This window comes from Oncorhynchus kisutch, linkage group LG17, assembly GCF_002021735.2.
Source record: "Oncorhynchus kisutch isolate 150728-3 linkage group LG17, Okis_V2, whole genome shotgun sequence".
In the NCBI taxonomy this organism is placed as follows: domain Eukaryota; kingdom Metazoa; phylum Chordata; class Actinopteri; order Salmoniformes; family Salmonidae; genus Oncorhynchus; species Oncorhynchus kisutch.
In genome coordinates, this window is record NC_034190.2 from 74299280 (window position 1) to 74311598 (window position 12319).

At 42.8% G+C, this 12319-nt stretch overlaps 1 protein-coding gene across 2 annotated transcripts in view; it reads right to left on the minus strand.

Moving 5' to 3' along the window:
* LOC109908308 (retinoic acid receptor gamma-A-like) overlaps window positions 1–12319 on the minus strand; it is a 136959-nt gene that overhangs the window by 23010 nt on the left and 101630 nt on the right. The gene's annotated exons all lie outside the window — the stretch shown is intronic.

Sequence of the window (12319 nt, forward strand, 5' to 3'; positions counted from 1 at the left end):
TAACCACTCCAGTACCCCTGCACATTGAGTAAAGTACTGACCTGTATATATAACCACTCCAGTACCCCTGCACATTGAGTAAGGTACTCACACTGACCTGTACATATAACCACTCCAGTATCCCTGCACATTGAGTAAAGTACTGACCTGTATATATAACCACTCCAGTACCCCTGCACATTGAGTAAGATACTGACCTGTATATATAACCACTCCAGTACCCCTGCACATTGAGTAAAGTACTGACCTGTATATATAACCACTCCAGTACCCCTGCACATTGAGTAAAGTACTGACCTGTATATATAACCACTCCAGTACCCCTGGTCATTGAGTAAAGTACTGACCTGTATATATAACCACTCCAGTACCCCTGCACATTGAGTAAAGTACTGACCTGTATATATAACCACTCCAGTACCCCTGCACATTGAGTAAGGTACTGACACTGACCTGTATATATAACCACTCCAGTACACCTGCACAATGAGTAAGGTACTGACCTGTATATATAACCACTCCAGTACCCCTGCACATTGAGTAAGGTACTGACCTGTATATACAACCACTCCAGTACAAGTGCACATTGAGTAAGGTACTGACACTGACCTGTATATATAAACACTCCAGTACCCCTGCACATTGAGTAAGGTACTGACACTGACCTGTATATATAACCACTCCAGTACCCCTGCACATTGAGTAAAGTACTGACCTGTATATATAACCACTCCAGTACAACTGCACATTGAGTAAGGTACTGACACTGACCTGTATATACAACCACTCCAGTACCCCTGCACATTGAGTAAGGTACTGACACTGACCTGTATATATAACCACTCCAGTATCCCTGCACATTGAGTAAGGTACTGACACTGACCTGTATATATAACCACTCCAGTACCCCTGCACATTGAGTAAAGTACTGACCTGTATATATAACCACTCCAGTACCCCTGCACATTGAGTAAAGTACTGACCTGTATATATAACCACTCCAGTACCCCTGCACATTGAGTAAAGTACTGACCTGTATATATAACCACTCCAGTACCCCTGCACATTGAGTAAGGTACTGACACTGACCTGTATATATAACCACTCCAGTACCCCTGCTCATTGAGTAAAGTACTGACCTGTATATATAACCACTCCAGTACCCCTGCACATTGAGTAAAGTACTGACCTGTATATATAACCACTCCAGTACCCCTGCACATTGAGTAAGGTACTGACACTGACCTGTATATATAACCACTCCAGTACCCCTGCACATTGAGTAAAGTACTGACCTGTATATATAACCACTCCAGTACCCCTGCACATTGAGTAAGGTACTCACACTGACCTGTACATATAACCACTCCAGTATCCCTGCACATTGAGTAAAGTACTGACCTGTATATATAACCACTCCAGTACCCCTGCACATTGAGTAAGATACTGACCTGTATATATAACCACTCCAGTACCCCTGCACATTGAGTAAAGTACTGACCTGTATATATAACCACTCCAGTACCCCTGCACATTGAGTAAAGTACTGACCTGTATATATAACCACTCCAGTACCCCTGGTCATTGAGTAAAGTACTGACCTGTATATATAACCACTCCAGTACCCCTGCACATTGAGTAAAGTACTGACCTGTATATATAACCACTCCAGTACCCCTGCACATTGAGTAAGGTACTGACACTGACCTGTATATATAACCACTCCAGTACACCTGCACAATGAGTAAGGTACTGACCTGTATATATAACCACTCCAGTACCCCTGCACATTGAGTAAGGTACTGACCTGTATATACAACCACTCCAGTACAAGTGCACATTGAGTAAGGTACTGACACTGACCTGTATATATAAACACTCCAGTACCCCTGCACATTGAGTAAGGTACTGACACTGACCTGTATATATAACCACTCCAGTACCCCTGCACATTGAGTAAAGTACTGACCTGTATATATAACCACTCCAGTACAACTGCACATTGAGTAAGGTACTGACACTGACCTGTATATACAACCACTCCAGTACCCCTGCAAATTGAGTAAGGTACTGACACTGACCTGTATATATAACCACTCCAGTATCCCTGCACATTGAGTAAGGTACTGACACTGACCTGTATATATAACCACTCCAGTACCCCTGCACATTGAGTAAAGTACTGACCTGTATATATAACCACTCCAGTACCCCTGCACATTGAGTAAAGTACTGACCTGTATATATAACCACTCCAGTACCCCTGCACATTGAGTAAAGTACTGACCTGTATATATAACCACTCCAGTACCCCTGCACATTGAGTAAGGTACTGACACTGACCTGTATATATAACCACTCCAGTACCCCTGCTCATTGAGTAAAGTACTGACCTGTATATATAACCACTCCAGTACCCCTGCACATTGAGTAAAGTACTGACCTGTATATATAACCACTCCAGTACCCCTGCACATTGAATAAGGTACTGACACTGACCTGTATATATAACCACTCCAGTACCCCTGCACAATGAGTAAGGTACTGACCTGTATATATAACCACTCCAGTACCCCTGCACAATGAGTAAGGTACTGACCTGTATATATAACCACTCCAGTACCCCTGCACATTGAGTAAAGTACTGACCTGTATATATAACCACTCCAGTACCCCTGCACATTGAGTAAGGTACTGACACTGACCTGTATATATAACCACTCCAGTACCCCTGCACATTGAGTAAAGTACTGACCTGTATATATAACCACTCCAGTACCCCTGCACATTGAGTAAGGTACTCACACTGACCTGTATATATAACCACTCCAGTATCCCTGCACATTGAGTAAAGTACTGACCTGTATATATAACCACTCCAGTACCCCTGCACATTGAGTAAGATACTGACCTGTATATATAACCACTCCAGTACCCCTGCGCATTGAGTAAAGTACTGACCTGTATATATAACCACTCCAGTACCCCTGCACATTGAGTAAAGTACTGACCTGTATATATAACCACTCCAGTACCCCTGGTCATTGAGTAAAGTACTGACCTGTATATATAACCACTCCAGTACCCCTGCACATTGAGTAAAGTACTGACCTGTATATATAACCACTCCAGTACCCCTGCACATTGAGTAAGGTACTGACACTGACCTGTATATATAACCACTCCAGTACACCTGCACAATGAGTAAGGTACTGACCTGTATATATAACCACTCCAGTACCCCTGCACATTGAGTAAGGTACTGACCTGTATATACAACCACTCCAGTACAAGTGCACATTGAGTAAGGTACTGACACTGACCTGTATATATAAACACTCCAGTACCCCTGCACATTGAGTAAGGTACTGACACTGACCTGTATATATAACCACTCCAGTACCCCTGCACATTGAGTAAAGTACTGACCTGTATATATAACCACTCCAGTACAACTGCACATTGAGTAAGGTACTGACACTGACCTGTATATACAACCACTCCAGTACCCCTGCACATTGAGTAAGGTACTGACACTGACCTGTATATATAACCACTCCAGTATCCCTGCACATTGAGTAAGGTACTGACACTGACCTGTATATATAACCACTCCAGTACCCCTGCACATTGAGTAAAGTACTGACCTGTATATATAACCACTCCAGTACCCCTGCACATTGAGTAAAGTACTGACCTGTATATATAACCACTCCAGTACCCCTGCACATTGAGTAAAGTACTGACCTGTATATATAACCACTCCAGTACCCCTGCACATTGAGTAAGGTACTGACACTGACCTGTATATATAACCACTCCAGTACCCCTGCACATTGAGTAAAGTACTGACCTGTATATATAACCACTCCAGTACCCCTGCACATTGAGTAAGGTACTGACACTGACCTGTATATATAACCACTCCAGTATCCCTGCACATTGAGTAAAGTATTGACCTGTATATATAACCACTCCAGTACCCCTGCACATTGAGTAAGATACTGACCTGTATATATAACCACTCCAGTACCCCTGCACATTGAGTAAAGTACTGACCTGTATATATAACCACTCCAGTACCCCTGCACATTGAGTAAGGTACTGACACTGACCTGTATATATAACCACTCCACTATCCCTGCACATTGAGTAAAGTACTGACCTGTATATGTAACCACTCCAGTACCCCTGCACATTGAGTAAGATACTGACCTGTATATATAACCACTCCAGTACCCCTGCACATTGAGTAAAGTACTGACCTGTATATATAACCACTCCAGTACCCCTGCACATTGAGTAAGGTACTGACCTGTATATATAACCACTCCAGTACCCCTGCACATTGAGTAAAGTACTGACCTGTATATATAACCACTCCAGTACCCCTGCACATTGAGTAAAGTACTGACCTGTATATATAACCACTCCAGTACCCCTGCACATTGAGTAAAGTACTGACCTGTATATATAACCACTCCAGTACCCCTGCACATTGAGTAAAGTACTGACACTGACCTGTATATATAACCACTCCAGTACCCCTGCACATTGAGTAAAGTACTGACCTGTATATATAACCACTCCAGTACCCCTGCACATTGAGTAAAGTACTGACCTGTATATATAACCACTCCAGTACCCCTGCTCATTGAGTAAAGTACTGACCTGTATATATAACCACTCCAGTACCCCTGCACATTGAGTAAGGTACTGGTACTGACCTGTATATATAACCACTCCAGTACCCCTGCACATTGAGTAAGGTACTGACACTGACCTGTATATATAACCACTCCAGTATCCCTGCACATTGAGTAAGGTACTGACACTGACCTGTATATATAACCACTCCAGTACCCCTGCACATTGAGTAAAGTACTGACCTGTATATATAACCACTCCAGTACCCCTGCACATTGAGTAAAGTACTGACCTGTATATATAACCACTCCAGTACCCCTGCACATTGAGTAAGGTACTGACACTGACCTGTATATATAACCACTCCAGTATCCCTGCACATTGAGTAAAGTACTGACCTGTATATATAACCACTCCAGTACCCCTGCACATTGAGTAAAGTACTGACCTGTATATATAACCACTCCAGTACCCCTGCACATTGAGTAAAGTACTGACCTGTATATATAACCACTCCAGTACCCCTGCACAATGAGTAAGGAACTGACCTGTATATATAACCACTCCAGTACCCCTGCACAATGAGTAAGGTACTGACCTGTATATATAACCACTCCAGTACCCCTGCACATTGAGTAAAGTACTGACCTGTATATATAACCACTCCAGTACCCCTGCACATTGAGTAAGGTACTGACACTGACCTGTATATATAACCACTCCAGTACCCCTGCACATTGAGTAAAGTACTGACCTGTATATATAACCACTCCAGTACCCCTGCACATTGAGTAAGGTACTCACACTGACCTGTACATATAACCACTCCAGTATCCCTGCACATTGAGTAAAGTACTGACCTGTATATATAACCACTCCAGTACCCCTGCACATTGAGTAAGATACTGACCTGTATATATAACCACTCCAGTACCCCTGCACATTGAGTAAAGTACTGACCTGTATATATAACCACTCCAGTACCCCTGCACATTGAGTAAAGTACTGACCTGTATATATAACCACTCCAGTACCCCTGGTCATTGAGTAAAGTACTGACCTGTATATATAACCACTCCAGTACCCCTGCACATTGAGTAAAGTACTGACCTGTATATATAACCACTCCAGTACCCCTGCACATTGAGTAAGGTACTGACACTGACCTGTATATATAACCACTCCAGTACACCTGCACAATGAGTAAGGTACTGACCTGTATATATAACCACTCCAGTACCCCTGCACATTGAGTAAGGTACTGACCTGTATATACAACCACTCCAGTACAAGTGCACATTGAGTAAGGTACTGACACTGACCTGTATATATAAACACTCCAGTACCCCTGCACATTGAGTAAGGTACTGACACTGACCTGTATATATAACCACTCCAGTACCCCTGCACATTGAGTAAAGTACTGACCTGTATATATAACCACTCCAGTACAACTGCACATTGAGTAAGGTACTGACACTGACCTGTATATACAACCACTCCAGTACCCCTGCACATTGAGTAAGGTACTGACACTGACCTGTATATATAACCACTCCAGTATCCCTGCACATTGAGTAAGGTACTGACACTGACCTGTATATATAACCACTCCAGTACCCCTGCACATTGAGTAAAGTACTGACCTGTATATATAACCACTCCAGTACCCCTGCACATTGAGTAAAGTACTGACCTGTATATATAACCACTCCAGTACCCCTGCACATTGAGTAAAGTACTGACCTGTATATATAACCACTCCAGTACCCCTGCACATTGAGTAAGGTACTGACACTGACCTGTATATATAACCACTCCAGTACCCCTGCTCATTGAGTAAAGTACTGACCTGTATATATAACCACTCCAGTACCCCTGCACATTGAGTAAAGTACTGACCTGTATATATAACCACTCCAGTACCCCTGCACATTGAGTAAGGTACTGACACTGACCTGTATATATAACCACTCCAGTACCCCTGCACAATGAGTAAGGTACTGACCTGTATATATAACCACTCCAGTACCCCTGCACAATGAGTAAGGTACTGACCTGTATATATAACCACTCCAGTACCCCTGCACATTGAGTAAAGTACTGACCTGTATATATAACCACTCCAGTACCCCTGCACATTGAGTAAGGTACTGACACTGACCTGTATATATAACCACTCCAGTACCCCTGCACATTGAGTAAAGTACTGACCTGTATATATAACCACTCCAGTACCCCTGCACATTGAGTAAGGTACTCACACTGACCTGTATATATAACCACTCCAGTATCCCTGCACATTGAGTAAAGTACTGACCTGTATATATAACCACTCCAGTACCCCTGCACATTGAGTAAGATACTGACCTGTATATATAACCACTCCAGTACCCCTGCGCATTGAGTAAAGTACTGACCTGTATATATAACCACTCCAGTACCCCTGCACATTGAGTAAAGTACTGACCTGTATATATAACCACTCCAGTACCCCTGGTCATTGAGTAAAGTACTGACCTGTATATATAACCACTCCAGTACCCCTGCACATTGAGTAAAGTACTGACCTGTATATATAACCACTCCAGTACCCCTGCACATTGAGTAAGGTACTGACACTGACCTGTATATATAACCACTCCAGTACACCTGCACAATGAGTAAGGTACTGACCTGTATATATAACCACTCCAGTACCCCTGCACATTGAGTAAGGTACTGACCTGTATATACAACCACTCCAGTACAAGTGCACATTGAGTAAGGTACTGACACTGACCTGTATATATAAACACTCCAGTACCCCTGCACATTGAGTAAGGTACTGACACTGACCTGTATATATAACCACTCCAGTACCCCTGCACATTGAGTAAAGTACTGACCTGTATATATAACCACTCCAGTACAACTGCACATTGAGTAAGGTACTGACACTGACCTGTATATACAACCACTCCAGTACCCCTGCACATTGAGTAAGGTACTGACACTGACCTGTATATATAACCACTCCAGTATCCCTGCACATTGAGTAAGGTACTGACACTGACCTGTATATATAACCACTCCAGTACCCCTGCACATTGAGTAAAGTACTGACCTGTATATATAACCACTCCAGTACCCCTGCACATTGAGTAAAGTACTGACCTGTATATATAACCACTCCAGTACCCCTGCACATTGAGTAAAGTACTGACCTGTATATATAACCACTCCAGAACCCCTGCACATTGAGTAAAGTACTGACCTGTATATATAACCACTCCAGTACCCCTGCACATTGAGTAAGGTACTGACACTGACCTGTATATATAACCACTCCAGTACCCCTGCACATTGAGTAAAGTACTGACACTGACCTGTATATATAACCACTCCAGTACCCCTGCACATTGAGTAAAGTACTGACCTGTATATATAACCACTCCGTACCCCTGCTCATTGAGTAAAGTACTGACCTGTATATATAACCACTCCAGTACCCCTGCACATTGAGTAAAGTACTGACCTGTATATATAACCACTCCAGTACCCCTGCTCATTGAGTAAAGTACTGACCTGTATATATAACCACTCCAGTACCCCTGCACATTGAGTAAGGTACTGGTACTGACCTGTATATATAACCACTCCAGTACCCCTGCACATTGAGTAAGGTACTGACACGGAACTTATATAACCACTCCAGTATCCCTGCACATTGAGTAAGGTATGACACTGACCTGTATATATAACCACTCCAGTACCCCTGCACATTGAGTAAAGTACTGACCTGTATATATAACAACTCCAGTACCCCTGCACATTGAGTAAAGTACTGACCTGTATATATAACCACTCAGTACCCTGCACATTGAGTAAAGTACTGACCTGTATATATAACCACTCCAGTACCCCTGCACTTGAGTAAAGTACTGACCTGTATATATAACCACTCAGTACCCCTGGTCAATTGAGTAAAGTACTGACCTGTTATATATAACCACTCCAGTACCCCTGCACATTGAGTAAACTGACACTGACCTGTATATATAACCACTCCAGTACCCCTGCACATTGAGTAAAGTACTGACCTGTATATATAACCACTCCAGTACCACTGCACAATGAGTAAGGTACTGACCTGTATATAACCACTCCAGTACCCCTGCACATTGAGTAAGGTACTGACCTGTATATACAACCACTCCAGTACACGTGCACATTGAGTAAGGTACTGACACTGACCTGTATATATAAACACTCCAGTACCCCTGCACATTGAGTAAGGTACTGACAATGACCTGTATATATAACCACTCCAGTACCCCTGCACATTGAGTAAAGTACTGACCTGTATATATAACCACTCCAGTACACTGCACATTGAGTAAGGTACTGACACTGACCTTATCTAACCACTCCAGTACCCCTGCACATGAGTAAGGTACTGACGCTGTATATATAACCACTCCAGTACCCCTGCCACATTGAGTAAGGTACTGACCTGTATATATAACCACTCCAGTACCCCTGCACATTGAGTAAGTACTGACCTGCTATATATACCTACCTCCAGTCCCCTGCACATTGAGTAAAGTACTGACACTGACCTGTATATAACCACTCCAGTACCCCTGCACATTGAGTAAGTACTGACCTGTATATTATAACCACTCCAGTACCCCTGCACATTGAGTAAGGTACTACACTGACCTGTATATATAACCACTCCAGTACCCTGCACATTGAGTAAAGTATTGACCTGTATATATAAACCACTCCAGTACCCCTTGCACATTGAGTAAGGATACTGACCTGTATATATAACCACTCCAGTACCCCTGCACATTGAGTAAAGTACTGACCTGTATATATAACCACTCCAGTACCCCTGCACATTGAGTAAGGTACTGACACTGACCTTGTATATAACCACTCCAGTATCCCTGCACATGAGTAAAGTACTGACCTGTATATATAACCACTCCAGTACCCCTGCACATTGAGTAAGATACTGACCTGTATATATAACCACTCCAGTACCCCTGCACATGAGTAAAGTACTGACCTGTATATATAACCACTCCAGTACCCCTGCACATTGAGTAAGGTACTGACCTGTATATATAACCATTCCAGTACCCCTGCACATTGAGTAAGGTTACTGACACTGACCTGTATATATAACCCACTCCAGTACACCTGCACAATGAGTAAGGTACTGACCTGTATATATAACCATTCCAGTACCCCTGCACATTGAGTAAGGTACTGACCTGTATATACAACCACTCCAGTACAAGTGCACATTGAGTAAGGTACTGACACTGACCTGTATATACAACCACTCCAGTACAAGTGCACATTGAGTAAGGTACTGACACTGACCTGTATATATAAACACTCCAGTACCCCTGCACATTGAGTAAAGTACTGACCTGTATATATAACCACTCCAGTACAACTGCACATTGAGTAAGGTACTGACACTGACCTGTATATACAACCACTCCAGTACCCCTGCACATTGAGTAAGGTACTGACACTGACCTGTATATATAACCACTCCAGTATCCCTGCACATTGAGTAAGGTACTGACACTGACCTGTATATATAACCACTCCAGTACCCCTGCACATTGAGTAAAGTACTGACCTGTATATATAACCACTCCAGTACCCCTGCACATTGAGTAAAGTACTGACCTGTATATATAACCACTCCAGTACCCCTGCACATTGAGTAAAGTACTGACCTGTATATATAACCACTCCAGTACCCCTGCACATTGAGTAAAGTACTGACCTGTATATATAACCACTCCAGTACCCCTGCACATTGAGTAAGGTACTGACACTGACCTGTATATATAACCACTCCAGTATCCCTGCACATTGAGTAAAGTACTGACCTGTATATATAACCACTCCAGTACCCTGCACATTGAGTAAAGTACTGACCTGTATATATAACCACTCCAGTACCCCTGCACATTGAGTAAAGTACTGACCTGTATATATAACCACTCCAGTACCCCTGCACAATGAGTAAGGTACTGACCTGTATATATAACCACTCCAGTACCCCTGCACAATGAGTAAGGTACTGACCTGTATATATAACCACTCCAGTACCCCTGCACATTGAGTAAAGTACTGACCTGTATATATAACCACTCCAGTACCCCTGCACATTGAGTAAGGTACTGACACTGACCTGTATATATAACCACTCCAGTACCCCTGCACATTGAGTAAAGTACTGACCTGTATATATAACCACTCCAGTACCCCTGCACATTGAGTAAGGTACTCACACTGACCTGTATATATAACCACTCCAGTATCCCTGCACATTGAGTAAAGTACTGACCTGTATATATAACCACTCCAGTACCCCTGCACATTGAGTAAGATACTGACCTGTATATATAACCACTCCAGTACCCCTGCACATTGAGTAAAGTACTGACCTGTATATATAACCACTCCAGTACCCCTGCACATTGAGTAAAGTACTGACCTGTATATATAACCACTCCAGTACCCCTGGTCATTGAGTAAAGTACTGACCTGTATATATAACCACTCCAGTACCCCTGCACATTGAGTAAAGTACTGACCTGTATATATAACCACTCCAGTACCCCTGCACATTGAGTAAGGTACTGACACTGACCTGTATATATAACCACTCCAGTACACCTGCACAATGAGTAAGGTACTGACCTGTATATATAACCACTCCAGTACCCCTGCACATTGAGTAAGGTACTGACCTGTATATACAACCACTCCAGTACAAGTGCACATTGAGTAAGGTACTGACACTGACCTGTATATATAAACACTCCAGTACCCCTGCACATTGAGTAAGGTACTGACACTGACCTGTATATATAACCACTCCAGTACCCCTGCACATTGAGTAAAGTACTGACCTGTATATATAACCACTCCAGTACAACTGCACATTGAGTAAGGTACTGACACTGACCTGTATATACAACCACTCCAGTACCCCTGCACATTGAGTAAGGTACTGACACTGACCTGTATATATAACCACTCCAGTATCCCTGCACATTGAGTAAGGTACTGACACTGACCTGTATATATAACCACTCCAGTACCCCTGCACATTGAGTAAAGTACTGACCTGTATATATAACCACTCCAGTACCCCTGCACATTGAGTAAAGTACTGACCTGTATATATAACCACTCCAGTACCCCTGCACATTGAGTAAAGTACTGACCTGTATATATAACCACTCCAGTACCCCTGCACATTGAGTAAAGTACTGACCTGTATATATAACCACTCCAGTACCCCTGCACATTGAGTAAGGTACTGACACTGACCTGTATATATAACCACTCCAGTACCCCTGCACATTGAGTAAAGTACTGACACTGACCTGTATATATAACCACTCCAGTACCCCTGCACATTGAGTAAAGTACTGACCTGTATATATAACCACTCCAGTACCCCTGCTCATTGAGTAAAGTACTGACCTGTATATATAACCACTCCAGTACCCCTGCACATTGAGTAAAGTACTGACCTGTATATATAACCACTCCAGTACCCCTGCTCATTGAGTAAAGTACTGACCTGTATATATAACCACTCCAGTACCCCTGCACATTGAGTAAGGTACTGGTACTGACCTGT